This window comes from Parambassis ranga, chromosome 7 (genome assembly GCF_900634625.1).
Source record: "Parambassis ranga chromosome 7, fParRan2.1, whole genome shotgun sequence".
NCBI lineage: Eukaryota > Metazoa > Chordata > Actinopteri > Ambassidae > Parambassis > Parambassis ranga.
Genome location: NC_041028.1, coordinates 7,531,365 through 7,558,584, shown reverse-complemented (window position 1 = coordinate 7,558,584; position 27,220 = coordinate 7,531,365). Strand labels below are relative to the sequence as shown.

The following is a 27,220-nucleotide window of genomic DNA, read 5'->3' as shown; positions in this document are numbered from 1 at the left end:
GTAAAAGAATATCTGAGTACTTCTTTACTCAACACCCTTTATCAAAGCATTCTACATAGTGGAAATTCAATAATCCAAAAACTGTAACCCCAAATTAAATTTTGCTCATGTATCCATGTGTTGGCTAGTTACAGTAACTCATGGCATAATGAAGCTTAGAGCAGTAGCAACGTTATGACTTTCAAATCCCCAACGTAGACATCCTGTCTGCATAGTGCCATCGCCATGGTTACACTGACTAAACACACAGAGAGACCAGCTGTACTGGCAAGGTCATGTCCCCGCTCACTGATCTCTCCGAGGAACCTACACACACACACGAGCACACACCCTCATACACTCAAAAACTCACACCCCAATATACACTGCAGTTTGCGCACACACACTTGTACTCTCTCATTGAAGCACATTTATATATTTACACATTCATATGTTCAGCCAAGCATTTCGTTCACGTCGCGTCTTGAAATTACATTCACATACTGTGTATTGGCAAAATATCAGTAATAGCTCCAACCTCATAGAAACACATATGGTACAGTAGATACACACATGTATAGAGAGCCATACACACTTACTATATGATGTTACAGTGCCATTGTTGTGATAGGTGAGCCATAAAGGGTCAATGCAGCATGTGAATGGGATTCTCTGTATTGCCAGGGATGAGGAGGGGCTGACCGCGCCGCTCCTTCCTCTCATTCGGAGCAAGTTTGTATTTGTGTCGCCTCGTGGGAACCTCGGGCCATTCATCATGTCTGTCTGTGCTCCCCTGCCCTCTGACATTCATGTTTACCTTTGACATGTGTGTCAGCTGTCGAACCTATAGGTGTGTTATTATGTCAAGGTCTAGGCATACTCCACCCTACTCCTCCTCTTCCTCCTCCTTTGAGGTTTTGTCAATGAAGGACTTCATCACATGGAAATCCATCCTTAAGTCCTTGTACAGTAAACTGCAAGGGTGGAGACAATAGCCTAGAGATTTATGTGTTAAGTTGCTAATGTAAATGATGGTTAGGAGTTTTCTTTGAGCCACTTTTTTCCAGACTATACTATCCTCTGTGACTGCAGGCTGCAGCCATTGTGTCAAAAGAAATAGATGAACTGAACAGGAATTAAGCATGGTTAAACGTATTCTATGTAGATCATTACAAGTTATAAAGAACAAAGCAGCGGTGTCAGTGTGTAGGTTGCTAGCCTGGTGGTTGTTGTTGTAGTAGTGGAAGGGAAGGGAAGAATGCATCCTGAAATGTGCGTCCTGTAGCAGGGAGTCAGACTATAAAAACTACAGGAAAACTGCAAGGCTGCTATTTTTCTGCAGGAGACAGAAGTTCTGTGGGTGCATGAACTTAATCTATGAACAGTGGAGGGAGAAAGCTGTCTTTTAGATTCTATTGGTCAAACATGGACAATAGTCTACCTGTGTGTTTTGTCTTATTTGTATGACTGACACGTGGTGAACGCGGCACGCACAAACAAAAGGAATGCAGTGATTGACGACCAAAGAAGAAGACAGGAGGGCCACATCAAGAATAAAATTGGAAAGCACTGCATGTGGAAACTGCTTTCAGCTTCCTATTGAGCTGCTCACTAGAGTAAAATCATTCTTTCATTGTCTCTTCCGACTTTTACCTCAATGCTCTTTTAACACACTGACCTCCCTAACTTCCTCTGAGTATTAAATGCTCTCCCGCCTCTTTTTTTGTCTGCTTTTCTCTTGTTCTATCTCTGGATGGATGGAAGAAGGCCTGGAATTTATCACACATACCTAATAATTACTATCGCAGGAAATGGTGCCGAGGAAGTAGGTGCACTAGCCCTGCTAATTAGTGTCAGTCGCAAACACATGCACATGCACACACAAAGCTTATTAGTGTAATTTGGCTAGTGTGGAGGTAGGGCTCTCGGGAAAGCCCACAAGGATTGGCCTAAGGGGGGGGGGGGTGGGGAAGTGAGGGGGGGGACACCTTTAGGTTTGCCTGGTGGTATAAATCTTTGGACTAATTGATTGCAAGTCTGTGTGTGTGTATGTGTGTGAGCACACAGGAATGGCTATTGATTAGGTGGGCCGTGCAGACCAGGACACACAGCACCCAGAGGTGACTAGTGACGGCCTCCTAAATGACAGCCCTGCCCTCAGGGTCAGAAGAAGAATGAAAAGAAGTAAGGGGGGTGTAAGGGAGTACACTAAAACTGCAAAGTGAGTGATTTAAAAAAACAAAAAAAAGTGGGATGGGTTGTGTAAAATGCAGCTGCATGTAAAATGTTGTTGGATGTGCTATGTTGTAAAACAGCCATTAAAACAGTGGCTTAGTGAAATGCCCTCATGGTTTACCATTATGGGCACATGAAATGCTGGTATACCCACACAAGTGAGTCAGTGGGTCTTACTGGCATATATTCACACACTGTAAACACCTCCGAGCTTCTGCGGTTGGCACACACACACACACCTGAGCTCTGGCTCCTCTGTTTTCCTCCTCTGCGGCTTCTCTGACTGACGTCTGTGAGTCTGTGTTTGCCTTCATCAGCCCGCGTCTGCATCCCTCTCATCTCTCTCATATTTAATGGGTCATTTTATGGTAGAATGAGCACTATTTTTTTATTTTCTGTCTAGGTCTCTCAATACCTTTCCTCAGTCAGAGTAGCATATTGTTAAGTAACACCCTCAATTACTACTTAGTCTTTCTGACTCTTTGTTGGTTCCACTGGAGTTTTTATTGGCTCTACACATCCCTCAATCTTGCTGAGACAGTTCACAGGAGGTTTTAATAGAGAACAATAGCTTAACAGACCACTTCCCAGCACTGGGTTGCTCCAACACTGCACACCACTCAGCATACACCAAAGCAGCCCCTGGCACTTCTGATTTTTGTGTGTGTGTCTGATCTAGTTAATTCAGGGATGTAGACCCAAACTGTAATTATCATTATGTACTTCTCGGCAGAGGTAGAAAACAGCCCAAGCAAGTTTGGATGAGCATGTATATCCTCATTTCTGTTCATGAAATGTGTTTTTGTGCAAAGATCAACATGTGAATACATGAATTTGAATCTGTGTGCACACACAGAGGGAATGATGTGAACAACATGAGAGCTATTAGCAGTGAAAGATAAGCAGATTGTGCCAGTGGCTATGTGATGATTTTTCCTGCTCTTGTTTTGGCCCAGCTCTTGTTCATTTGGTCTCTGCTAAATGGAGACATATTGGAAACACGACTGTTCTCTTGAGGCCAGTGGGTATCCAGAATGTAGGATTGAGAATGGGAAGGAGAAAGAGAGAAGAAATGAGAAGGGGAAAAAAGAGGAAATTAAAAGAGAAGTGTGGAAAGAGGGAAAAGTAGAAAATAAAAATAAAATCATGAGAGAAAGTTAAGCTCACCACTAAGATTCAGATCTTGTAAAAACAGAAACTACATTTGTCTTATTTGTTTGTGGTAAGAAATTACCATTCACAGGCATCACAGACACTGTTAACTTTCACAGCTCCGCAATAAAACTTTTCTCCCATTTTTACAATATCAAAGTTGGTGTCCAAAAAGAAAACAACAAAGTTAAACCCACTGAAAGGAGAGGGAAAGACAAAACACACACACAATTTAAAACCAAAGTTTATTTGGTGCAAGCGTCACATCTATTCAGGATGGCAACCGCATTTTAATCTGTGTAGTCCTTCATCTTTAAAGCTTGCATCAATGAGACAGAAGAGGCCTTAATGTGGGCGGACAGACTGCGTAGAGACAGGACTGGTCACCACTAAACAAACAACATGGGAATCTTCCAGAGAAAAGAATGACTAGAGGGAGCATGAGCAAAGACAATGGCATGACTGTCAGGCCTTAGATGGAACACACAAGTAATATGTGTATGTGTGAATGAGAATCTGTACATCTGTGAAGTCTTGATATGAGGATATGTGTGTTTAGGTGGTGTCATTTAAGATGGGATCAGAGAATTGTGGTGTATGTAGTCTCATTTTCAAAGGCCCGTACTCTAACGTTACTGAATGACTAAGATTTCTGATGTGTAAACATTTCAGTTCTGAATTTGTAAGAAGCTTGTTGCTGACGGAGGCTGCGGTGTGTTTTCTTTCATTTCCGTCCATGTGGAACCCTTTGCTGCACTCCGCAGTTTTCTCATAACTCGGGCTTTATTCAGACTGCAGGCAAATCAGATTTGTTTTTCAAATCAGATCTTTGGGACAGACCGTCCAGGCTTTTATTTGCAAGTGATCAGATTGGATTTATGTGTCTAGACATCACCAAGCTATCTGCATCGGTTGCTATAGTAACAATGTAGGTGTAAGTACAGAGACTACCTAGTTAAGCTCTTAATATGGTTATAAATTGTCATAATCCCAAAGTTTTCTTCATGCCTTGCATGGTAGCCTTCCTCTGGTGCCAGCAGAGCATGGGTGTTCATATGTTCCTCGCATATGATGCCTATGATGAGCCCTATGATGGCAGAAGCAAACACTGGTTGCTCCTCCGTCCATGTACCCTAAAAACATTTTTATATTCCTGTCATTTCTCCACATTTCTCCACATCCATGCATCAACAAAAACCCAAACAACTTTAACTTCAGAGTGAACTGCAGTACTACTCACATGCTTGATGGTGGGATTTAGAGGCATGCGATGTATGGCATGCCTAGGTAAGACTTGGTGTGACTACGCCTTGAGCCTGTAAATAAACAGCAAATACCATCACAAAACCAGCCTTCAAAGTGTGTTCAAATGTTAATACTGACTAACACCATCAAAGCAGACGCACTTAAATGCGTGCATATAAAACATACACACCGTGGTCACACATGATGTCATTTCAATGCAAAATCAAAAAAGAAATAACAGAAGTGCAATCCCTGTTTTATCTCCTGATTCTTTTGCTCCCTCCCTGTCTTTATACACACACACACACAGAGTAATGTGCACTGATGTGTCTGACATGTCCCTGATCCATTCTAGCCACAGGTCTCCGGGTTCAGCATTGACTGAAATCAAATGTGTGTGTTTGGCCTAGGGTTACACACTCGATTGAATTAGGGAAATGGTGCACACAAGGCTCGGTTTCTCCCTCACACACGCGCACACACACACACGCATATACAGACGCAGATCTCTATTAAGTTAAAAAAAGAGATTTGAGTGTCTTCTTCCATTGGAAGAGCTTTTATGTGATAAGATCGGCTCGGGGTGCTCTCCTATGCAGGATTCCTGAGCACATCAAACAGCAGTAAACCACATCACACAGACAGGAAGAACTTAGCTCCATTAGCCAAGCCATAAAGAACATGTGTGTGTGTGTAACAGGAGAGCTATGCTAGCCACTACAAAAGGTTTACACACATAGGACAAACAAAGTGAGGTATGCCTTCCCCTGACATACTCAGAAATGAATGTGCATTTTGGTGCAAGTGCATGTGTGCTCACCGACACACAGGGTAGGATTTTGTCACTGTTCGTACTCGCACACATGCACATCGCTCTGGCTTTATCGCTATAATCTGAGCATTTTGCATTTTATTCATTCCATGTGGGTATTAAGCTTAAGGTAATGGTGTGGTTAAAAAAGTGGCACACTAGCTGAATTGGAATAACAATTGCCTGGTAACTTAGTGACATAAAAAAAGCAGGAATTCAGGAATCGGTTCAATGGCCAGGTGGCAGTCATTAGCTTTATTAGTACACAACTGGTGCAAACATACCCCGTGTACACACCCTATCCCAGCACCTTCTATAGCAAGAGGGCTGCTCTTCTTCTTCATCTCTGTCCTCCTGCAGGTTTTACAGAAAGTGATGTCTTTCTTATTAGGTGTTTAGTGATGAAAGGCCAAAGAGACACCCAAAAACAACAGAAGACGGGCAGAATGACAAAGGGAGAGGAGGAGAGGGGGTGAAGGGGGCAGAGAGAGAAATAGAGGTTGACCCAGATTGAGTTTACTCGTTTTTCTTACGTTGATTTGAAACAGATCTTTACTGCATCTACTGTCCAAGCCACAGGCAGTGAGATATCACTGCACTCTCTGCTTAGGCTCCAAAGGATCTAATGCAAACTGAATGTCCATCAGTCTGTGACTGGCCCTGCTCCGGCATCACAGTATATCTTAATCATCTGCTGTGCACAAGTGAGCTTGGAATCAAGCGATGTAAAGAATAAAGGCAAATCTGTCCCATTGACAGAATGAAATGGAGACACTGGGCCCACCCGGTTCTCTGCTAAACCATCCTAATGTGTATTAATCCAAAGGATTAGGCTGCCTGCTAGCATTACAAGCATTCCCGTGCCAGTCAGCAATGTTCAGCCCACTGAGGTTAGCATTGAATGCTGAAGATGACATCCACACAAACAGTATTATTTGCCACTGATGCCACACAGGATACCAAGCACAGAGCTGTGTGGAAATGCTGCTGAGACTGAAGTGTGAGTGTGTGCGAGAGACTGTTGAAGAGAGAGGAGTTATGCACTATGGCAGGCCTAATTGCTTGCGGCTCCTGTTGTGTGTTTGGCTTTGTTTGAGCATGTCCAATATAACCAGTCACAGGGGAGCCTCTGCCAGAGCAAACACACACACAAACACAGGGCTGAACCATAGGCAAGGCTTTTATGATGCTGAAGATCTCCGTAACATGACACCTAGGGCAAACACTGAGTAATAAAGCAATTGCGGCACATTGTTTAGGTCCTGGCAGGGTTTGTTTATCAGACTCAAGAGTGTCTCGGTTTCCTAACGTCAGTGTCCTGACATGTCACTTTGGAGGTGACGCATGTGTGTGCCCACAGACACATTGGCAAGAAACAGCACACAAGCAAAATAAATACCGAAAGCATTCATGCACATATACACAAACCCACGTGTCTGCACGCAGTCATTGTAGACTTCTTGACATGTCAATAAGAAGGCTCTTCGTGCCAGTGTTTCCCCAAACTTCTAAAGCAGCTTCCTGGTATGTCTGACTGCATGACTGCAGATAAAAGAGCAGTAAACATTTCATTCCTGCTATCCTTCTTGTATTGTTCACACACTCCTCACCTCTTTTCAACGTTGCTGTTCTGTGACAGATAGCTTTTCACGTCACAATGTTTGTGCGTGCATCTGCGGCATTATAAAAATCCATCTTTTGTATGTGATTAGTTAGTCCCAGCACAACAACAACACTGTAAATGCACACCTTGCTAAAAGAGTGCAGCCCGTGTTTCCTTCTTTATGTTTATATCGGCATGTTTCACTTCATAGTCAAGGAAAATACACAAATGTACACATACATACAGGAACAGAAGGGGCTGAAGCAAGCTCAGGGTTTTCCAGGCCGCATTAGGAGTTAGTGTGGAGACAAAAGAGAAGCATACTGTGCAATCATTAAATGATGATTGATGATTCATTTAAAGTTAGGGGACATTTAGAAGCATGTGCAACACATGCTTTATGAATTTGTTTCATTTATTAAAAATAAAGTTTTATATTTTGATACTTAAGGAGGCCTCACTTATATTTAGTGGAGCATAACAAACCATTGAAACTCTAAACATCACATTGAAGTGACCGCAGACTGTGAACTTAATTTTAAGAGCTATAAATAAATAAATAAATCTCTCACACACACACACACACACACACACACACACACACACACACATTAAGGCACTCGTATATGTAACCATAGCCTCCAAATGACTCAGTGGAAGAGTTTTTTTTCTTTTTAATTGTGATGTAATCTACCAAGGGAGCTGCCTTGGATATGTGTGTGTATGTGTTATCTCTCAGGAAATCAGTGAGTCTGTCAGCAGCATCTAACTGCACACTACCACAGGTCTCTTTATTAAAAACCAGACGTATGCTGGAATTTATGCACAGGTGTGTTGGAGGGCCAGCTGAGCACTTATGACACGGGTGCGTGTGTGAATGTTGTCTGTGGATCATTTTATACTTTTTTTAATGCATGTTTATGGAAAGAGGTAACCTGTAGAGATTTTATATGAAGCTTAGAAAGAGAATAAGGAGCAGAGTTTGGCCTGTGCTGCTGTGATTACAAGGCGCAGACGTCTGCTGTTTCATGCCTGCATGTGTATTTGTGTGCTCGTGTGTCCGCACTTGAAGCCTCAATTTTCATACTCTCATAAAATTTCTAAACTGACACGCACTCAATCTTCTACGAGGTAACAAGAGTACAAGCTTTTTTTTCACACGAAACCTACTCACAACAACTGTACTTTCAAAGCAAGGGGATGCCTCTGTTGGGAATTCACACCAACTGGTGAACAAGCAAGTTCAATGACACAACACAGCCAGTGTACCAGAGGCATGATCTGTCTGCACTGGCTTCAACGTACAAATTACCCAGATTATAGAGCGGCGTGGGTGTATATGTCTGTCTGCGTGTGTGTGAGACACTGTGTGTGCATGTGTACGCACATGTGTGTGCTTGTGTCTACCTGTGTTTCAACTGTGTATCGTTGTAAATCATGGTGCTCAGCTTTTTGCTGAGACTGTACGGCTGTAACTTTATATGAGTGTGTGTGTGTTCTCAACAGTGTGTGTGTGTGTAGGGTCAAACGTGTGTATTCCTGTGTGTACTGACAAGGAAATAATAGTGACTTTTTTTTCTTTATCAGAAGGCCAGGTAGTAATCATGTTACTCTTTGATCCCATGATCCTCACTGATCTGTCTAAATATACAGCAAACGTGTCCAGACCTGGCCACAGCTCTTCTAATCAGCACCCTCTTTTAAACCACTGTGTGTGTATATGTGTGTGTGTGTGTGAGAGAGAGAGAGAGAGAGAGACTTTATGTCTGTCCCTGTTTCATAATTTCTTTCTTTGAATGTATTTCTCCCCCCTCTGCTCCTTAAAGTACTTTAAAGCTGAGCTAATGAAGTCTATATAAGTAAGTGTGTGGTCAGAGCGTGTTTGTGTAGCCGATTGTAAAGAAAGCATGTGGTTCCTGCTGCTTCAACGCAAAACAGGGCAGTTTTTTCTTTTTACAATTTTTCATTAAAATAAACTATTAACCAAGGTTGGAATCAAGGCATTGCTAATAATTAGCAGATGTACTTGTTTATGTGTGTGTGTGTGTGGCTTTCTACTTGCAGGTGGTACATACACTTTACTCAAGTATTGTTTCAAAGGACCCTCGTACCACTATGTTTTTGACTCTGATTCAAAATCTGTGATCAACTCATCACCAGATTGATGCATTGTAGAAAACAAGATGGTGGAAACACCCAGTCGGCAGCTACCTAGAAATCAGAAATGCTGACGTCTACTTACAGGGCCTCTGTCTTCAGGGATGCAAAGGAAGTGTTGCTGATGGACTGCCTGGGAAAGTAGTGATTGCTGCCATGTAGAACTGTGGGTTTGCATTGCCTGCCATATTCACCTGATTGACTCTATCTGACCCCAACTCATCAATTAACTCCCAAAGTATATTGAAGACACACAACACATTGTGGGTATTGTAGTTTTTTGGCTTTGCAGCTGAGTTCATGTATCTGTGATTGAAAAGAACTCTGATTGGACGATGGAGTGTGGGGTGAATGTCAGGTTGACCCTGTGTGTCCTTTACACACTGACGGGAAATAGACTACTCCAAGCTCCAAGGAAAGCTATAATTCTGAGAGCAATACAGGCCAAAGGAGCGTACACACATCTTCTCTCACATGCACGAATACATGCTCAGTCAGTGCACTCAGAGTAAAGTCCTAGTTTTGCTGTAGTAACCACATTAATTGGGTTGTGTAATTGTCTGGCAAAGCATTGTGGGAAAGAGTCCATACAGATCTGTCCCTTCACCTCAAACCGCTTTTTAAACATGGACCCATCGTCATGACAGCGCTATCCAGAAAATTGCTGAACATGTGTGTGTACGTGTGTGTCTGACTGTGTGTGTGTGTCTCTATTGCTTCTTTAAGGGAAGTGAGTGTGGTGGCCTCTCATTCCACCGCATGTCGGCTGTGGTTCAACTGTGGTCCACCGCCAGGCCCTGCATTTGGAACACAGAGAAAATACACCAGGGGTACTCACTCCCACTGTTTTCTGAACCCGTCTTTCATCGGTTTGTGTGTACTTGTGTATTTTGGGTGCAGGTTTGTGTGAGCGTTAGTGTGCATGTGTGTGTGCACGTTCTAGCGCGCCACTATGTTGTACTCTATGCCCCTGATATTTTAAGGTCTTTTGGCCCCACGTCATGAGTGTGCGCTGTATTTCCAGGCTGCAGTTAGATGACCAGAGTGAGAGATCCCATGTGGAGGACAGGAAAGGCAGGAGGAATGAGGAGAGAGAGGAAAGCAAGGCGGGTAATTGAAGGGTTCAGGGTAATACTTAGGCCAAGGATGGCTGTTTCAACGTGTTTGCATAACCTCCTTGAACTTAATATTTAGCCCCACTTTGGAGTGAGTATAGGGCACGACAGAGCCAAATAGAGAATGATAGAGGGAGAGAGATCGCGAATGATAGAGAGGGCCAAGTCCAAGGCGGAGGTGATGCCATTCTCTTCTCTGATGAGCAGCTCGTCTCTTTGATTAGCTAAAGAAAGGGAGGAGATGGAATGAGGATGGAGAGACAGCAGATTGTGGTAACTTTCCTGTCCAAATGCCTGTTTGACAGAGAGTTATTGTAACACAGTGGAACACACAAGGCAAAAAATAATAGGAGAGACTTTGCTTCTGTCTTCATCTCAGTATAGGTCTTTTATTTATTGAGTTTGTGATGTACACTTTGGCAGCTCTCCCAATGAAAATATAGCTTTCATTGTTTATTATTATTATTGCCCAGGAATTGAATTGAATGGAAAAGATCATACAGGATGTTCAGTGCTGAAATGATTAGTTAAATAATCCACCTGTCACCACAGATATAATTATCTTTAATTGTGATAATGGGTTAGTCTTTAATTATACTGTTCTGTATTAAAGCATGACAGGTGGTTCTGCTTTTATTTGTGCAGGCAGCTGATATCACATTATTGTATAGATTCAACTTCTGATGTCAATAACTGGGTTTAGTGTGGGGAGGGTGTGTGTGTGTGGGCAGCATAACTCATTAGTGTTTATACTGAGGCTGTTGTGCTCTTTGTTAACACTCTCTGCATTTATATATGTGTGTTTATATACGTATGTATGAGCTCTTACAGTAGTGCGATTGGGGCTGTGTTACTCTTTCTGTGACCTCTCGACTCTCTCTCAGATGAAGGGAGCTTTAAACAACCCAGCTGCTGTATGGATGGCTGTCTGTGCCTGTACTTGTGTCTGACTGCGAGGCAGGGGGGAGTCGTACACGTGTGTGGTACAGTGCAGCCCCCTGTCTTGTTTCTCGTGCCTTGGGGAGATACTGTCAGTCAGCTAAACGACAATAAAGACAGAAAACAAACCCGTCTTTCAAAGCCCTGCTTTTGCTGTTGGTTGGCTCTCTGGAGGTCCAGAGCTGTGTAGGCAGGCCCTGTGCCAGACAGCTCTGGTAGATAGGCAGAGGCTTTGACTAATCTGATATGGATTGTGTTTTTCTCTCACTGACGTGAAGGTCTGAGGTTACACAACACACAGACACACACAAATCCAGGCAAACATTTTGGCATATGTGTCGACACCCAAGGTCATCCAAATGGGAGAAAGATGCTGATGACATCATGATCATCACTGACATCCCACTAGGACCTGTTTATTTATTGACCCTGTTTTTACCACAGTGGGAATCCACTTGACCCTAGATGATCCTCTGAGGGCGATGCTGTGAAGATGGAATAAGAGGCCTTATCTCACAGAAACATGTGAATTCTTCCACAGAGCCAAACATAATAGTTTCATGATACATGCTCATAAACCGTGAGCCTGATTTTTGTTTTATATACTTGAATGATCATTATTATGACCACTGCAGCCATGATCTTTACCTAAAACCTAGCATTTTGATGTATGATGTTTTAAAGTTGTTCATCAGTCCCTGTGTCTATGGATAAAATGATTGTTTTAATTGGTCTTCCTAGCCAGGCTTCCTCTCCTTTGCTGCTCATCAGTCTTTATTCAAAGCTATGATCCAACTGCTGGAAGCACATTTTGAAACATATTTTCCCAAAATCTGGGACATTTCCTTTAAAGTTACATTCTTGTACCTTGTTCTTGACAGGTCTTAGCTTTGTGAGAGTTAGTTTGGATATGCTCTTCATCTCTGTCTGCATTCACACAGACACACACACACGCACAGCCACCTGGTCTGCCTCACACTTCTCCTCTCTGTCTGGGCCCGTCTATCTCACCCCTTCTCTCTCTCTCTCTCTCTTTGGCTGGAATGCGGAGGTGGCCGTCTGGTCCTGCTCATCTCTGGGAGCAGTCAGCCATCTCTCCTCGTCCCTGCTCCCACTCTAAACATTTGGCTAGTTTTGGCAGATTTGTTGATTTTTGTCCCCTCGTATTTTCCTTCTTGTTGCTGTAAAACTGATACATACTCTTTCAATTATACTCCCACCACCACAGCCGCCACCACCACCCACCAATGAGAGCACTAGTGTGGGAGTGGGGGTGAGCAGAGTAAGTGGGTTGTATATTTTACTAGTGAAGTGAAAACACACATAACCTGGTCCAGTTCTGGGACCATCTGCTCTTCTGGATTTTTCTTGGGAAGCACAGCTCAAGGTTAGCATGTAACGTTTAGCATTTTTTCCTTAAAGCTGGGGATTAGCATGTAATGTGTAGGTACTTGAAACTTCTCAGCAAGATAGTCATGCACGTTTTATTTGTATGTTTATGGTCGAATAAATCCTATTTTACAGACTAAGATAAATAAAGGCTCTAATCAAGGCAAGTATACAGTACAAAAGGAAGTGGGCAATTTGTGGATTTTGCTGCATGTTACCTGCCACAGGTTAGCATAGAGCTAATTCAACCTGAGGTAGCCAAAACTTGGACCTCATAAAAATACATTTAACCCACATTTAGAGTTGAAACAAGTCTTTACCATCTCAACTGGATTTGCAGTAATCTTACCAAATGAAGCCCGAGTGTGTGTTTTATGTTAGAAACGGACATGTTCCGTGCCTCCTTAGTTGTAAATAAAGCAGTGTTTCAAGACCATAAATAATAGTGTCACTCAACCATGCCCCATGCTCATGTCCTCTGCTTGCTCTCACCACAGGCCTCTAGTTCTGCCTAGCCAAGGGGCCCCCAGACTTGTTACTGCACCTTCACACACTCACAATCAAGGAAGAGCCATAAAAATGCTAGTGGAATGTTTCAGCAGAGCCGGACAGTTAAGTGGAGGAAAGGCATGATCACAAACTACAAGACCTTTATAATGGATGTTCTGGGAACAGATATTAGTGGGCTCTCCATGTTCTTGCTAACAAAATACATCACACATGCACATGAGAACATGAAAGCGCAAATGTGTGCACACACGCGCGCGCACACTTGCTCGTGCACACGTTGCACTTAGGGGCAGACAGTATTGATGGTTCCCTCGGGCATCACATAGACGCATCTGTTTCTGTCCCACTGACTCTCCACACTCATAATTTTAAGTAAGTCATAACACAAATTATAAACACATATCCCTCAACCGTGACGCCTTGAAATAACAACATGGAGTGCGCGGAGCTGATTTAGGGTAGGCTGGGACTCTTAAATCTTTACCTTTGCTCCTTTCTTCCCTTCCTCAGCTCCTTCTCTTCGTTCTCTCTGGCAGCACAGGTGGCAGTCACTCAAACATATACTGTACTTTTCTCTCTTTTTCATCTCTTCATCTATTTTTTTTACTGTTTTCATCTGTGACTCGCTGACTGTGTTGTCCATTCTAACACGTGTCCTACCAAACATTACTTCCAACATCTTAGATTGTTCTCACCTGTAACCTCCTCATAACCTTTTCTCACCCCAAAAAATCTGCCTGACCTCCCAGTTTCCTATGTGCCCTGTGACACTCCTTCATGAAGTAAAAGATATTTTCATCGGACTCTTCTCTCCTCATGTTGCCAACTATCTCCTTCCACCTCTCATCTCCTTACTCTTCTTTTCTTCCACTTGTTGCATTCCATGTTTTTTTTTCATTCCACTTGTTGCATTCCATGTTTTTTTCTTTTCATATCATATTGGGGACAGCAGTGGCGCAGTGGTATAGCAGGGTTGTCCAATAACGGTCCAATAATGGTGGTTCAATCCCGACTCCTCCCTAGTCACTGTTGTGTGTTCTTGGGCAAGACACTTCACCCTAGCCTGTGGCGCGCCTTGCTAGTCATTGTATGACACTGCTTGGCAGCAGCCGTAACAAATTTCCCTCTGGGATTAATAAAGTATCTAAAAAAAAAAAAAAAAAAAAAAAAAAAAAATAAACACCATGCCCTCTATTTCTCTCTCTCTCTCTCTCTCACACACACACACACACTTCTCATCACATGGTCATGTACTTTAGCCATTCATCTCCTACCTCTGTAGATCCAAATGTCTCAATATGTCCCAGGGACCATGAAGGGTTCAATTGGAATCACATGTTGTAGCCGAACTGAGAATTTCACCCCTTATAAATAAGATGTCAGTTTAGCCTGTGCTGCTCTGCAGAGCCTTGCATGGTCGCTCACAATACCAGAACTAAATTTGAGCCATCTGAGATGGGCTATAATAAATGCACATCTGTTTATGTGAGCACCATGTTTATCGGGATCAGATAAAATACGATTATCTCATAGAGCAGATTTTTGACACTAGAGATCCAGCAGCACATTATTTATTTGTCCTTTTATTAGAACGCCTTATGACTTCCCATTGCATTGGGTTTGACTTTTATGAAGACTAATCTCTGGTTTGTCACAAAAAACCATTTCATTGTCACCCTCTCAGTTGGACAGGAAATGAAGATAATCCTTTGTTTGTACGGGACACGCCAAGGCAAAGTTAAGCCGGGAGTGAGACAAGAGGGGAGGAAAAGAGGGTTCATCCACTCGAGATCAGCCAAGAGATACAGTACAAGCATTTGTCTTATTGTGCGAGTGGTGTATGCATGTGTGTCTGTCAGATGAATGCTGTCTGCCAGATTAATGCACATTGCAAGTGTCTTCTACAACCAAGGCCAAATGGCCACTCAAATTAGATGTGATTAAATACTCCAGTGTGTTTCAGGTTCAAAGACTGTTTATAATACTAATCAGCACACACACACAGGCGGAATCGCTGTGCACACACACAATCACTGAATGAGGATGTGGGAGACAAAGTGTACAGGCGGGCTAATCATAATAATGCCCCTTTTTATTGTTTTAGGAAGACATCGCTCAGCAGAATCCTGCAGCACCCACAGGGAGACAGCTCAGTAATGCGCTGCATTCATTTAGAGACTGGAAACGATTTAGCTTGCACTGAAGCGTGGCAGGCACTTTGTTTCAGAGGATTCAAACTGTCGGGCAGGGAACACCTCAGGGTCAATCAATAATGTTCTGCTGGAAAGTGATTTTATATTATTTTTGGAGTGTTTACAGTGACATTAAGGATATAATTTTCAAGCTGTCAGTGTGAGTTTATTCTTGCGTGAGGGAGAGAATCTTGTTGAGCTGAACGTAAGGCACTGGGGTGTAATGGCTGTTAAATCTGACACAGTGTTTATGAATGACAGTGTTCATTCACATTCTTTGCCCATATATGACTGTGCATCACCTCTTCACTCCATTTAACAGAATCAAAGATAAAGTAAGGAGAATGAAGGTGCTATTGTGCCATCCTCTAAAAATGTATTATAAAATTTATAATTTTTTATAAGCATTAAACTCCTCTTTGGATTTTAGCAGAATAAGCCTTCCGTCAAAAGCACTTGGTACAAACCTAGTGTAGGCCTGTGTGTGTGTGTGTGTGTGTTCCCATTACGGTGAGCATTAAAAGGAATAACAGTGGAGGTGTGGGGAGACGAAATGTGTCACGTTGGTCCCACTCCGTGATTAATGGTGTGATTAGCTGCTCCGGTCCATGTCAGAACCCACATGCATGCGCATGCAAAAATACATGCACACCATGCGAGTACACACAAACACACAGAGGCCTATTAATGGCACCGAATGCGAGTATCCAGATGCGGCACGCAGATAATTGTACTAAAAACAACAGAATGTGCAAGTTCTAGGCCAGGAGGAGTTCAGCGTATTTATTTTTGCAATTTAGTTATGGGACTGGGACTTAAATCATGGAATAAAAACACCCCGATGCAGGTCGATTTTTTTAATAGAGACCAAAGTGTTTTGAATGCACCCTCCTTCTTCTTCCTCTAGCTCTCACCTCACACAAACCCACCGAACCACGCTGGTTTAATTCCCTCCTAATTTCAAATGCCATTTAAGTGTCTGGAACCATGTTTATTCAACTTAAAATACCTGCAGTGGCTCTCTAGATGAACCTCAGACAAAAACCGCTCACATAAAATAAGCTCTATATTGTTTATAGTTCCACAGAATGCTGGTCATCAATGGACGCAGTAATGTATGCGACTGACCTGTGAGAATGTTTCTGCTCCTGAGTGTGTGTTTAACAAAGCGAGTAAACAAAGTGTGTTGTCACAACCCTGTGGTTTTTATGACGATTCCTGGTTGATGATAAGGATAGTCATCGCAGTTTACAGACTTACGCAAGCCATGTGCTGTCCTGTACATCTGGTTGCGGCTGTATGATGAAGTTCGGTGGCATGTTACCCCTCTGCACCTGTAGACAGTCATTTGCTGCCACCCCCACTCCAACTCTCTAGACACTCACCAACTTAAGACACACACAGCGGTGACAGAGGAAAGATGTCATATCCTCCTCAGCCTACGCTATTAGAGTCTATTATACTATTACATGGCCATGAGTCACAATAAGGTACCACTAACACAGCTCTTAGCAGACCACTTCAAAGATGTCTGCTTCTCTTCTGTGGAGTCTCTGTCTGAGTTTAAGGAGCTGCAGAATGAATGAGCTAGCTGTGACATCTCTATATGTGCAAGGGCCCACAGCTGCAACAGACATGTCATGCATCTGTGTTTCTGTGCTGCACACCTGTCTGGTTCCAAAGATATAAAACCAGATTTTCCACATATTCACTCAGGGTAGTAAAAAATGACTTGCTTTCAAGATTTGGCCCATTAATCAATATGTTTCTTTACCCTTTTCTCACTTTTTCTCAGGCAGCAGGCTTTGCTGGCAGCCATCAGTGAGAAGGATGCTAACATTGCCCTGCTAGAGTTATCCTCCTCCAAACGCAAGAAATCACAGGATGAAGTGATGGCCCTGAAGAGGGAAAAGGACAGGCTCATGCACCAGCTCAAGCAGCAGGTACATCCACCACCAGCGACCACCAAGTAATTTATATGCGCCTATAAACAATGAATTACATTTACAGCCCTTCTGGTCTAAGAGGTTGACTGGCCCTCACATGAATCATATGGAACTTGGTCTTTTGGTCACAGTGTAGGACAGATTCTGGCTTTGAGAATCAAAGCAGGACCACAAATTCAAACCTGCTGCAGACGGTGAAGCTTTGCTTACATTAAAGAAACCTCATGGGAAGACTTTTGAACTTTAAAACCAAGAACAGATAGAGGTTAATAATTCCTGGTAGTTAACAGAATAGATATCCCCGCCTCAAACCACACTCACTGCGTTCAGTCATTATAAGCCAAACCAGTAAAGCAGGAGCTGTGATTGCAAATCCAGGCACATAAACACATAACGGAAGCTCTTCTCCTAACAATCATGTTGCAATCAGTGTTATTAGATGCACTCAAGATGCAGACAAAGGTTGGAATCATTGATGAGTCAGTAGCAGACGTTACTTTGTGTGATGTGTTCTGGTCAAACAGACATAAATCCCAAAACACACACATATATGTACGCACACACACTCCTATTTCCCATGCTGTCCTGGCACTCAGTGTGACCTGAGGCTGAGGAAGGTATGTAGGTCATTAAGGTTCTGGTCAGACCACATCAGTGACTGATCTAACGTGAATGCTAACAGTAATGAGCTAACAGCAGGGAGTCCACATATACGGTCTCCTGAGTCACAGGGGCTTCTGGGAAAGACGGTGCATTTAAAAGTGAACAGATGCAGTGGCTGGTTGTGCAAGTAAGTGCGAACCTATGTTTGCTCGTGTCTCGTAAAACAGTAAACAGTTCCTAAGGGGGGTGCAATTCCATTCAAGGAATTTCAAGGAAAGCCTATTATCTGTTTATCGCCATTGGATGCGTCATGTTTTCCTGTTGGGTACCCAGCAGTTACAGTCCACCTGATGATGTGATGAGGTCTCATTGCAATGATCGGGCCAAAAGAATAAAGGAAGAAAAGTGGAGAGGAGAGGACTGGGTGGCAGACACAACAGCTTTGTCTCATTTTTCTCATACTTGCAAACAGATTTCTTAAACAACACTCATCATATAAATTCGTTGTAATTCTGCGTCTGCAAAAGCTCAAAAGGCGTTTTCATCCATTAATATGAAGGTTGTAAGGTACGTAGCTCCTACAGGGAGTGTTTGCACTTCTTAGGCTACTTCCATTTCACAGACAGAGCTCTCTGGAGGTTACGTTGTTCAACATTACACACATCGGCTCTCTGTCTTCTGACCCATTGACACACATGTTAGGATAGTGTGCCGTCCTCAGGTCCGCAACAGCCAATGGCGGAAGGAAACTGACCAGGAAATGCCAAAGAATTATGGGACTCGAAGTCTCTCAGGAGAAAGTTGATCTTTAGACAGCAGATAGATTTACAGATAGCATTGCCCTGTCTGACCTCCCCACATCCCTCTTTTGGAAGATGTGTGTGTGTGTGTGTGTGTGTGTGTGTGTGTGTGTGTTTAAAGCAGGCAGTCTAAGACAAACTTTCCTTTCATTCACTTTGCTTCCCTTTGAGGCTTTCTTCAGCACAAACACACATATACAGACATACAGACACACATGAGCAGGGTGGTGTTTAGACTTCCTGAAGAGAGACTCAGAACAAATGTGTCCCCATGTGGGAATTCTTTGAGTAGTCCATCCATGTGATGGATGGCCACACGTCAGCGATGCTTTGAAGCTGAGAAAAGATGAATTGAGAATTCTCTGAAGTGTTTCATGTTCAGTGACTTTCTCTCTTTATCCTTTTTTGGACACACATGAGCATCCATCCTCTCATTGAGCACTTAATAACTTATGTAAAACTGCCTGCCTGCCTATAGATCATCGTGCTGGTATTTTTTGCATGGTGCAAACACACCCAGAAACATGATTAAAGGATCATGTTTAAATGTTGGTAGGTGTCGTCCAACCTTACCCCAGCTGCCTGTTTGGTTAAGGCTTTTCTTGTCAGCCTTCTGTATCTGTATGTGTTACACCCTTCTCTAATCAAGGCTTGGGCTGGGATGCAGCTGTGAGTGTAGCAGTCATGCACACACACACACACACATACACACACACACACACTGCACAGATACATATATAGCATGGAACAAGCCTCTCCTCCCAGTGGTGCCACCTGTGTCTGTTTTCAGGTCTACAAGCAGGCCTGGAGGCCATTGCCAAGCTGTTTACTCTGCAAAGCTACTAATTAACACTAATTAAAACACACACAGACCACCTCACAGGCATTCATTTAATGTGAGAACACCTTTCTCTTCACACACACACACACACTGTACATGCACAAAGATGTCTTTAGGAGCGTGCTTGTATGTCTGTTTGGATAAACTTGATGGCCACATGTAGGCTATCATGACCACACACTCAGACTCTTCCAGAAGCAATTAATCACTTCATTCTTCTGTGTTTTTGTCTCAGGTCATTAAATATTAAATATGTGCACACATATACACACACTTTTTCTTAGACTTCTGACTAATGCTACCAAATATGGTTGTTTTTAGATGATCAGAACCAAATAAGATGGTTCCTATTAAGTTAGGAGCAGTGACTAAGCACATAATATTTATCAGGCAATGTGCTTTAAATTAAATTGAAACATTATTAATCCCTGTGAAAGAGACACCAGAGTGTATCTGTGTAGTAGTCTGATCCACTGTATGGTGCATAAGGACAGTCACTGTCCAAGCCTCAATGACAGGTGTCGGCTGTGTAGGTGTTGAATTGAGCTCCACCCAGTCACACCTGTAAATGTCAACACCTGAGGTCATGCAGGGCTGTACACATCAAAACTAGCCTCTAATGGTTAACCGCTGGTCCGCTGTCTGTGTGAGCCCTCCTCCATTCCTCTCTCTGTGTCTCTGTCTTTTCTGTGGTGTCAGAGTTCTCACCTTATCTAAGCTGCTCTTCTCCAATTTGCACTAATTGCTAACCTCTTTAATACTAGCCACATCCTCTCCTGTGATCCTGACTGGCTTGTTTCCTCAGTGATTAGGCCTCAGCTTCTTATCTCAGCAGTGATGTCCCCAGGCCGCTAACTACTGTAACACCACCCCCCCCCCCCCCTCCTCCCAGTCTTCATAGCTGACTCATGTTTTTTTTTTCTTCTTGCCTCTTCCTGCCATGGCTGTCTCTCATTTAAACAGCCGCAAGACTTTGGATTAGAAATGCTGCATATCTTTTCTTGGAATCATCTTCATCCCAAACTCCCCCCTCGCTGCAACCATATCTGCTCTCAGGGGAAGTATCTACAGTTGAGGGAATAAAGCTGAAACTGTCAATATCTCTGCACCCACTCTGTCTCTGTCTGTCTCTCACTGCAGTTAGGCTGATTGTTAATGTTAGTCAGCCCGGGCTGTTATCTCTCTCTAAAGCTATAATGTTGGCAGGATGACAGCCTCCTCCACACTTACACAAATACACACAGATCCACAAACAGACGCACAAAAGAACACATAGTCTTACTCATTTACCCATTTGCAGGCATGCAGAACGACGCATATTTAAGTGTAATTTTAATCAATGACATCTAAAAAGAAGTTGCTTTATTCGAGCCAGGACGCCCGTGGCCTCAGGCTACACCAAACACTGACTAACTGTTCATACTAGGATTTTTCTAATTCAATTAAACTATAATCTGTAATATGGATGACATTTGACAGACTTACGATATTTTCATCAGCTGCTCCAGCTCACTCAATTTATGACCTGTCAAATGTTGTTAGCGGCACAGTTTTTATCATCTCTGAGGGCTTTCAACATGCTTTCCCCCCATCCAAAAATTCCTCAGCCTAATTACTCTAAGACCCAGAGTACATTTTCAAGAAACAAATAAGCAATGTTGGAGAAATAAGTGGTCTAGTGTGTACATGTTATAATTATGCATTTTAAATGTCCTTGTTTATCTCATTTTTCTTTTTCTTTTTTGCAGACTCAGAGTAGAATGAAGATGATAGCCGATAACTACGAGGAAGATTACATCCATCCCCAACATCATCCTCATCATCAGCACCACTTGCATCCGACCAATGTGCATCACCGAAGCCTTCCAAGAGGGCCTCCTCATGCAAACCACCGACCTCCTATGGACCAGGTCAATATGATATGTGCACACACCACCCACACCGACGAACCCAGACTTTATTGCTGAGCTTTGGGCTTGTTTACACAAGTTGACATGATGTATGCTCTCATCTTCATACTTTTAAAGTTGATGCAATTTCATATTTGTCATCTGCACCACAAGTCGGCTGTGGTCATTTTTGACAGCGTAAAATTTCCCCTCTCTTCTTCTTCTTCTTCTCTTCTGTCTCTTCTCCCTCAGCCTCGTTGCTCCCTGCCAAGTCAGGGTTATTCATATCATTTAGATAAGAGGCCTGAAGGAGAGACCTGCCAAATGAGTGTTTTTGATTGATGGAATTTGTATGTGAGATTAGTTTATATATCATTCATGTCTCACACAAGCTTCCTACTCGATGTCTTATGTATCATATTCAGACTGCCCTAAGGACAAACTTAATGTGTCTGTTTAAAGAAGACACTGTTGTTGTTATCAACACAAAGTGTCTGTGTTCGAGTGCTGCGTGCATCCAAGTGTGCATAAGCGTGTGGAGGTGCACACCTGAGTCTGTTTATACTGTGAGCACAGATGAAACCGCCAACAGGAGAAAGCAGTCTTCAAAGAAAGATGGAGAATATTTCATCTGTTCATTAGCTGATAAAAGCTTCTGCTTATATGAATGTAATTTAAACCCATCACGTCTCTATTGTTGTCAGTGAAGTCGGTGATTGGGGGATTCCACACTATGATGATTGGTGTGTGTGTGTGTGTGTATGGGGGTTTAAGATGAATAACCTGGGGATTTCCAGCAGGCTACATTCCCAGATTTGTTGTATTTAATATGCACTATTGCACGTTTCTAGACTTTGTAAATATTTCTGAAAGTGCTGTCTAAATTACAGCTACTCTGTACACGCACTCGGGGATCCCCTGTGCTTCATAACGCTAAAACACATATGCATACATAAATAAGCACAAGAGCAATGTCCATTTATCAGCCCACATGTGCCTCAGAAATATGCAGGAGGACAGTATGGCTGGTTTTAATAATTTTTTTTTGCCTTTCACGCCTGTGGAATGACTATGTTTGATTCATCTAAGCATGTAAGGGTCTGGGGGTTGATTGACATCCACATGCACGTTTACTCAGGAATCTTAAACACATTGGAGCTATATATTAAAGTAAGGTATGTGAGCATTTGCATTATTTTCAGCCAAAGAATGAATCTGCATCTAAGAGCGAGGAAACAGACATTCAAATACCACAAGGACCACCTTCAGCTTATGTTATGTTATATTTAAAATCTGACTTGCTGAAATAATATTATTAAGCTATCAAGCCCCTTTGTTCCTTTGTATTACTTGCAACCACAGTCGACTTACGCTGTGAGCAGCAGGGGCTCACTTTTTACTATCACACATTTCTCCCTGTCACTTTATAAATATCTGTACTTTAATTTGACTTCCCAGCACTGTTTTACTGCAGCAGTGTTTATAGTGTTTGACATATGAAACAGTAGCTTTATGCAAGTGATATTCCAGCTTTTTTTCAAGTTGGACAGAAAAATGCTAGCAAAGAAGGTATTTTTAGGGTTGCTGGGAAATCTTGTAAAGAATGTAGAAAATAACAATCTAAGTCATAAATCTGAGCAGATTGGCAGAATTACTTACTCTTAAAGTCAGATTATAGATCTGTGCAGATGAACTGTAATGGCTCATCTTTTATTGATAGTAATATATTATGGTAGGACAGCAAAATATGGGTTGTTCTTCTGCCGTCTGTCAAACAGCATCAGCGATAGTGGTGACAAATAGTCCTCCGGAGTTACAACAGCAGTCGTTGCTGTTTCTGTGGAGACGCCCTCTCGCGTGAGCTTTGCCAGTCAAACACACTTAAATGGCTCGCTTTTACAAAGTCCGACGTCGAACAGACCACCGTGCTGTGTAAACTTTGTAAAAGCTCAGTTGAAACTAACAGTGGCAGCATGACAAACCCGTTCCAGCACCTGAGTCAAAATAGGAGCAATGTGCGTCTCCTCAACATTCAGATGCTAACTCTTGTCCTGATTCCAAAACCACGGGATAACAGCGGCTGATACAGCTCTTCCCAGTGTCACCTGATTTGACAAGAGGGAAAGAAATCACAGACCAGTTATTTTATATTGGGGATGACACAGTAACTGTTTACACAGGATGCTGAAAACAAACAGACCACGTATGGATCACCCAGCTGCAAATGTTTTGCACAGTTCATTTCCTGGTTCGTATGTTATTTGTTATTGTCGCTCACCTGCTCCTAGTGTTTGTCTTTACAATGTTTACAGTGTGAAAGGATAACAGCTTTTGCTTTTGTTGGTTTTGCAAACACTGTACACATGGTTAGGTCTGCATATCATCTGTTCATAACAACAACGTGTTATTGAAATATTTGTTGTGATACAAAAAAATCCCTAACATTGTCTTCTAGCCTTTCAGTTCATGCTCAGGTCAAAAATAGAATATTTAAAAAAAATGGTCCCAGGGTGTACCCCGCCTCTCACCTGTAGTTAGCTGGGATAGGCTCTGGTGACCCTGCACTGCGAGACGAAGCGGGTTAATGGACATTGGATGGATGGATGGATGGTCCCAAGGTGGAATTTGATTTTGATGTTGAATCATGTCAGGTTTATGTATAGAACAATAAAAGGGGTAAATCATATGTAAGTCTCAGAAGCACTGACATATTATAAACATATTCCATGTCTCAACCTTTCTGTCCATAAGCTGCAACTTAATACATTTGAATATAGGGAAATTGTTTTCCTCTTGCACAAACATCAAAACCAACAAACAAACCCTGTTGATAAGGGTCAGATAAAGGTTGGTTGTCATCACATGGCTTTTGACCTCAGTTCAACAGAGGTCAGGCCTCTAAGGTGTGTGTGTGTGTGCGTGCGTGCATGTGTTGATGAGGGATGTCTGCATGTCACTAACCTTCTCTGAGGTGAGACTGTCTTATCTCTAAACACTGACTGTTTTTTTTTCTAACTCCATGTTTTCCTTTCATCTTAATGTGATTAATCACTTCATTTGTTTTCCCTCAAACATTTTTTTCTCTTCCTCTTTGTTCTCTACTTTAACTCCACTTATTTTGTTGTATCAAACTGCTTGAAAGTTGCTTCTTCCTGTTCTGTTTTATTTCCCGACACCTCCCCCTTTCTTTGATTCTTCCCTTCAGTCCCTTTTCTTTCCTTCTATCTTTGCCATTTTCAAATGTAATTTACATTTGAGTGTGGCAGGGCCAGTGGTTCAGAGCGCACTGCTGGGTCCAGAAACGCCACTCGGAGGATGATTGATGATGATAATGATAATGATGATGAAGAGGGTCTCCGTGTGCACCCTAGAGACCACAATGCCTTTCCAAGATACAGCCAGTGCCATGAATAACATAACAGTGACCACACATGCACACTGTCTTACATTTGCACAAACACAGACACATGCACACCACGTGCACTCCCAGCTTAGAGACACGTAAGCAGAAATGCACGCACTGGTACAGTGGATACACAAACACACAAAAAACACACTGAGAAGTTCTTCAAAAGAGCCAAAACCGCACGTCACTCAAAACAATATTCGAGTCCATCCCAGTTTTCATAACTGTGGTCCCTGTCCTCTGCCCAATTTGTGATATACTCAGAGAACAGGTGAAATGTAATCAGAAGAGACATGCACAGGAAGTGGTTTTACCTTCTCGAGATACACCCTGCGTCTGTGCCTCAGCACGGAGTGTTTGCAGTTTGACGGGCATGTTGTGTTCATGTTGTTCTCATTTAGGCATGCCAGCAACACTGCCAGATACTTGGCAACAGCCTCGGAAGGAAATAGAAAACAGCCATAAAGTGTTTATCAGAGACAGAATTATACAACCTTTTCTTTTGGGTTGTTGCTCTTTTTTCTAACATGCTGCCTGCTTCAGGTTTATGAGAAGTAGCACATGGTATTCGGCCTGTTTTTGTGTGTGTGTGTGTGTGTCTTATGTGTTTAACCTGGCAGAATGACTGGTTGTAGGTCTGGCTCTGTTTACGGGGCCTGTCAGAGCCATTCATTGTATATTAGCATTTAGCATGTTCCATTATATCTATAGCTTAGCTGCTTAGGTGTAGCCTACTGAGTTTACCAAGCTTGTCACAAGTAGTCAGTTCACTCGAAGCCACTGTGGAAACCGGCCAAGCCCCTTGAGTTTTTTTTTTTGTTTTTGCACTGGTGTCACATTAGCATGGATTTTGCTTTGCCATAGACTATTTTAGCATTATGCAAGGGTTTGCCTGTAGTGAGCTGCCAGTTCATGCTAACCATCATAATGTTAGTGTCTAAGTGAATTAGCCTTCTTGTTAGCAGGGCTCTTGTCTGCACAGTTTCAGCCCCAAGGAAACCCCTTATGTGTTTAGTTATTGGTTTCTAACAATCACACTGAGGAAAGCATTTCATGATATCATACACAGCTTTTCTGAATGAGAGCATGAACAGGATTGTTTTGATTAAAAGTCACAGGGGGGTTAGGGGGGACCATACGATTAGGCAACGAGCCTCGACTTGTAAAGGCATAACCACTGGGCCAGAGTTTGTACAGTAAATTGTTAGTTTTAAAAGGAAACCATTTTGCCTTTTAACATGAAGTATCAATGCATATTTCTGGTTAATGAATATAACATGATTGCATGTTTCTTTACTCACACAGGATGACGAGGAGGGGATATGGGCATGATGAGTCCCGGCATCCATCCATCCATCCAGAGTAAGTTTCTGTTGCACAGCTATTGTTACACCTTCTGCTAATTTTAGAGTTTGTGTACTCCTTGCCAAGGTGTACTGTGTATCCATTCCAAACACTTAATGATCTTCCACACAAAGGCTTTTTTCAGGGGGCTTGAGTAACCATTAGCCGGGAACAGTGATGGTACCACAGTAACCACAGCATTACCCAGTTCTGACAGAGAAGTGTGTAATAGATCCCGACCCCCTTTTCCATTGCTTGTGAATTTCAGTCGGCTAAAAAGCATCAGTTGATTCAGGAGGTTTATGGCTGCTTCCTGTGAAGTGCTTATGTGCCTGTTGAGCTACATGTGGCAAATGCACTCTGTGCTACGGTGTGGTATTAGACCTATATACACACACAGCAGCTTAAAGCGAGTATACCAGGGCCCAAAGGTGATAAAAACGACACGGTGAGAAAAACCAGATATGGATGAGTCTGTCTCTCCACATTCTGCTTTTTCAGTCACAGTAAAGTTTTACCGCACTACTCCACCCCCATTGTGTGCCAGTGTGTGGGGTACTTAATTCCAATACAACACAGAGCAGTCATGAGGTTTTTTTTTTCTTTTTTTTCTTAAGGCTGCAAGCTGAAAAAGCATAAAATGAAGAATGCCGAGTCATAAAGCATAATACCTGTTTTGGGGGTTTTATATCGAAGCCCCCCCATAGGCTCAGGATGTCTTTGAAGACAGACCTGCAGAAAGAGGTCTGTGCAGGGAGGGTTATGGGGTGCTTGGAGCTAATATGTGTGTGTCTGGGTCTGGGGGTGTGTGCAAGACAGAGGGAAATGCTGCAAAAAAAATATGCAAAGAGGCATATATGTACATGTGAGAGACGAAAGAGAGACGGAGGAAAAGAAGAAAAGGGAAAGGTTGCTAATGCATTTATGTGGGAAAGAGAGAGAAAAAACAGGCAGCATGGTATACTCATAGTTTCCAGTGCATCTCATTCTTTTCCTCCAGTAATCCACAGGTGGACCATCACAAGCAGATTCTGTCTCTAACCTCAATGACTTAGTAGTTGTGC

At 42.6% G+C, this 27,220-nt stretch overlaps 1 pseudogene; it reads left to right on the top strand.

The window, feature by feature from the left end:
• Positions 1-26,144, top strand: part of LOC114438732 (ERC protein 2-like) — a 92,144-nt pseudogene extending 66,000 nt beyond the window's left edge.
• The last annotated feature ends 1,076 nt before the right edge of the window (positions 26,145-27,220 follow it).